Source organism: Oryza brachyantha, chromosome 8, assembly GCF_000231095.2.
Source record: "Oryza brachyantha chromosome 8, ObraRS2, whole genome shotgun sequence".
NCBI classification, from domain to species: Eukaryota; Viridiplantae; Streptophyta; class Magnoliopsida; order Poales; family Poaceae; genus Oryza; species Oryza brachyantha.
Window position 1 is genome coordinate 12,744,972 of NC_023170.2, and position 5,613 is coordinate 12,750,584.

Below are 5,613 nucleotides of genomic sequence, written 5' to 3' on the forward strand. Positions count from 1 at the left end.
ATAATATTAAAAATAAAGAAAAGTCAAATAAATCACATGTATTAAGAAACCAATAAATTAAATTGCGTAGACAACTTACAAGAAGAAAACTTTAAATATAAATATAATTAACATGTATAGTGATGTGGTTTTGTGAAAACTTAGGACCATATACCTAGGGGGCTTTCTCTAATTTACTCTCTATATTACGATTCTACGAACTTTGTTTGATCACACTATAATAAATTTGATTTTAAATTTTAATGGTTGATTTTAAAAGTAACTTTTGTTTTTTTTTGACCTCTTTTAGATGAAGGTAGATTTTTTTTTGACTTATTTCAGCAATCATCAAAAGAGAGCTAGCCAGCCAGCCAGTCAACAAAGATATATACTAACGAAGAAAACCGCTAAATTTAATCTTAAGGAAAAAGTTAAATCGTTCGACTCCGATAATGTACTCTTCTAAACAGAGTATACCATTATTTCAAACCTTATTATAATCCAAATCTCAGCGAAAAAGGTTCGTAAAGTCTGTTAAAAAACCTGATTATACTATATATGCTGCCCATGCAGGATAGACATCAGTCATTTTCACCATTTTTTCTTAGTTTATTATCTCGATCAGGTGAAATCGATGCATCATGGGCCTTCCTGGTCATGATCGATCTGAAACTGAAATGAGGAGTTGATTAGGCAGATCAACAAAACCTTTTTGCGTACTTTATCTCATAATATATGTCTCCTTAATTTCGCTACCTAGGACGGAAGGATCCGTCTAAACAACCGTGCTGGCATGTTCTGCTACAGTGAGCGCTTAATTTCTAAGCGTCCCCATGTCTATACTCCTCAAAGTTATAAAACTTATAGATAAATAGACAGGAGCAGTGGCGATTGGGATAGTTGGGTGGTCACCCCTACTGTTGTGGCCTCTATTATTGATCGTAAAAGATATCGGTTAAAAATGGTTTGTCGTACTGAAAAACGATAATATGCTACCCAAGCTCGATGGTGCTGTTGGCTACATCACTACATATAGCTTCACAAATATAAAATTCATGCTTCATTTGGTAAGTAAAGAAACAACAATGTCCCTTTCTTTAGGGCCTATTTGGTTCGGAGAAAAAAAAGATTAAATTACTAATGAGTAATTCCTAGAAAAGTCAATCGGTTTGTAGGATCGAAGTATATAAAAACCAAATGAATTTTTTTCTTTCCTGCAAGTTGTAGGGAGAAAACATAGCAAAATCTCCATCCACTCGAACCTTTTCAAAATAAAAATTTCTTATGGAGTGATATGTACATACATTATCCATGCGGGAAAATGCATTTTGACCGTACAGAAAAATCCAATCTCTAGCAGTGACTGTTGAAGATTAGTCCACCCACATGAAAATAAGCACTCGATCCTATGCATCTAGGAGAAATGGTCATGCTGATTTTTAAATCAACAATTAATTAGTATGGAAGATACATTTGAGATTTAGATCGCCGACCACTCTTGTTTAAAATGATGACAACTATACATAGCAAGCTGGACATGCGAGCTCCATCTATTTGGCAAAACATAGCACAGACAAACCTACATGTGCCAAGATTTTGGTGATCCCTTTGGCGTACGTGCACCAAGCATAAGTGCACGTGAACTCATATATATCCTGGAGGACCTATGTGTAATTTCCCCAACCAACCATTCTCCATTTCGAGATTATGCAGAACTAAATGGACTGTTAGCACATTATTACTGAAGTTTTAAATTTCATTCTGTCAAAAAATATTTATCGCTTAGGATAAAATTTAATGAAACTATAATTTTAAAATCTCAACCATCAGTAGTTTCTTATAAATGCTTAGCTTAAATACAAAACACATTAAAACACATTATATAAGTAGATTTTCCTAAAAAGTACTATAGTATATCGCAAACTTATTATATTTTATAAATTTAGCCTAATGTAAAATTGATTACCTGAATTTCAAAATTTTGACCAAACTTTAACCTGAACGATAATATTTTGTTTACCGTAGGGATTAATTATTGTAAAATTATAAAATACACTTACTTATTTTTAAAATAAAATTTTTATTAAAAACACCGTTTAACCGTTTAAAATACATGCTAACAAAAACAAGCAATAATCTGCTAGAAACATGCAGTAAAACTGCACGCTTATCCAAGGGCTACATCATCCATCACTCGGTCTCGCTATGAAGCTAGTTCTTTTGATTTCTATATAAATAAAAAGTTACAATACATATATCAGACTTTTCTAACATCGGCTAAATTTATTTATTAATAAATATATATAATTTATATATGTGTCTAAATTTATTAATATCCATATAAATCTAGGCAATATTAGAAAATACTACATTGCGGAAAAGAAAAAGAAGGGAGTATGTTTTAAGTAGCCGATGGGTTAGGGAGGGTAGGCTTGGGCTGTTGTTCGATCGGCAGCCCGAAAAACCAATAGAAAAGGCTCGAGGTTTTGCCGGTCTCTCGATCCCTAGCTTCTCGGTAGTGTTTTTGGGCCTGGCCCAAAGTCCATTTGAGAATGTCTGAGTCGTGACATTGTAACGAACTTGTATTTTTTTCTTGGAAAAAAATCATAATGTAATTTTGTTTATTTTGAAGTATAATATGGTTATGAGAACTTAGCTACGATCGAGGTCTTTCTTACAATGAATATATTTCAATTGAAGCAATAGTGGGTCACTTATGGTGTAATCTGCCATACAGACTCAAAATTCTAAGGCAGGACCAGTAGCATTTGTGTCATATGACACCAATAAACTTTTACAAACTACACTATAAATTGGTGTATAATTAATAGAGATGACAACAATGATTTTTTAAGTCCTTCTCTGCCTCTATCTATATTTAACACATGCGCTTGTGTTTATAGATCAATAGTTTATTAAAGTGGTAAATGATGTACCTGGCAATAGTAAGGTGCCTACGGTGACTTTATCAATCACAAATTTGTTGGCCTAGTCTTCAGAAATGTTCATAGAGATAGACTATACGCGTGCGTTCAAATGTTTGACTATGCTTCGTTGTCAGCGCTTGCATTTGTACCATTGTCATCGGACATAGATCCAACTATGCTATTTGAGAACGTAGGGTTCGGGCAGTGTTAGGGTATACACAAGACAATTGCATGCAATGAGAAGGACATGTGGATTTCTTATACATGTTTGGCCCTCAGTGAACGGAACCTAATACAAATGGTCAGTACAAGGAACAAAAATTACACAAGGAACAACATTACCAAGAAACAAAGGCTTGATGGAGAGGACGTGAAAAAGTAAGGGGGAAAGGGAAGAGATGGAAGTGAAAAATAAGATGGCCCTAATATCAGGCTTTTAATTTTTTGTCACTCTTTACATGTAGAGTTTAATTTCTCTCACAACACTTGTTAGAGTAGAGTGGTAAATTTGTTCCCACTTACTCCTAAGAGTGGCAACAAACTAAATTTCCTCATAATATCAATGCCATGTAGACGAAAAATCAAGTAAAAAATACTTTGGGTTAGGCGAACAACATTGAAAGTTTAGGGCTATCAAATTCCCTTTCTAGCGTTGACTAAGGAAAATATCTCATTTGACTTAACTACATGTGCAGTTATCCGAGTTTTAGACAATCATAAAAAGTTGATGGGATAAAACGTGCCATCTTAGAAAAATACCACTACTATTCACGAGGTTGGTTGAGTGCGATTGAAATTTGCTGTAATTCCATTTTTTTGCCATCATGGTCACGTTATCTCTTTATCCTTCCACTTATTCCTTGTCTCCTTTTATTTTTCTCCAAGACCTCATCGCAGCCACGAGGGACCTCACGATTGGAATCCGGCTTGGAGGTTTGCGGCACCACATATCTGAGCAGTGCATTGGACTAAGCGTGGGAGGATGACCTGAGTGTAGAGCCTAGGACGTTGCTAAAGAGTCTAGGGTTGTTGGCCTATGAGATTTCAAGGGAAGATCAGGGCGCGGCGGAGGACTAGTGGCCAAAGACGTTGCCGACCATGGATGTGGGCCGAAGATGCTACAAAGGATGGCTAGCATGTCCACAACATTTGGCAAGCTGCTACTTCCAAATGCTGCCGGTGGCGTCGGCCTCGATCTTGAGGAGATGTTGCTTATGGTGGCCCTAGCCCCAACCTTTGGTCATGGAGAGGCAAGACACCAAGAAGTGTGATGAGTTGACGTCAAAATCGACCGGTAGGAGTCAAATGAGGTGGTGTTGGGATGAGAAGAGGAGGCGGAGCGACCGGTAGAGTAGGAAGTCATCCTAGTGACTGGCATCAAAGATTCACGAGAAGGAAGAGGAAGTGGGGAACTGATGGGCATTGTCAACGGAAAGAAGTAAAAAAAAAAAGGAAAAAGAGATGACGATGGCACGGACGAAACTATATAAAATTTCAGTGGCACCCAACAAATATCGTGAATAATAATGATAAATTTGTAATAGTATGAATCAAATTTGGAACAAGATCCCCTGCATAAGCATGATGCTACTACAAGGGCTACAGTCCTGTGTATTTGATATATCCTGTAACCGTTAGATCAAAACGGATGGCTAAGCTTTAGCGCAACAGCATTTGCTACAGTAGAAAACAATATTTCAGATACACTATTGCGAAATATTTAAACACTGTTCATACCATTTATTCACTATTCCCCTGACATAGTAAATAGTACTCTCTGCATTATTGCATGTGATCCAAACCCATCAAATTTTACCTTTAGAGCAACCAGGAAGATTATAGCTAGGTTGGAGAGCATTCAGGGAGCATCCTAGCCTGCAGGCTAGTACGCTTAGAACAGTCGGCTACAAGCAGGGCGCTGTATATTATGCCCGGCCCCGGCAGCCGCCAATTAACAAATGCCCAGTGCGTCCAGTCGGTAGCTAGCTGCTGCTGCGACGACGTGCCGCCAAAACCTACAAACCGTTCCATCCGCAGCCGCCCAGCGTGCCCTATTCAATTCGTTGCCTCCCTCCAACGTACGGTTACGTTTTTACTATTAGTATAGGGTCATTTCAGTTCCTAGATATAATTCTTCACTCTTTGTCTTATTTAAAATTTTTTATTAATTTTATTATTATTATTAGATAATAAAATATCAATACTACTTTATACGTGAGTTTTTTTACAAATTTTTTAAATAAGACGTATGATCAAAATATTGGACACACAAATCAAAAAATAACGTTATTATAGTACATAGGTACTATTTGTCCTTTTTTAGCACTAATCAAATGATATAATTAAATAAAATTCTTAGGTCACGTTTGGCACCTGGGCTAGTTATCCGAATACACTCGTTTTCCGCGGACACGCTTATCGAACCGCTAAACGTGTTTTTTAGGATAATTTTCTATAGGAAAGTTTCTTTAAAAATTACATTAATATATTTTTTATAATTTATTAATCATGTAATAATCTAACACGTTTTTCACGCTGGATAACTAACTATCCTTTTTACCCAACGAGCAAGGCGTCGGTGCTTTAAAAGTAAAGATTAAAAAAATAAACTACGATGAATAATCTTAAAATCAATTCTAAATTTAAATCTAAAAGGTAAATTTTAAAATATAAATTTCATCTTATAAAACATAAATAAAAGTGAAAA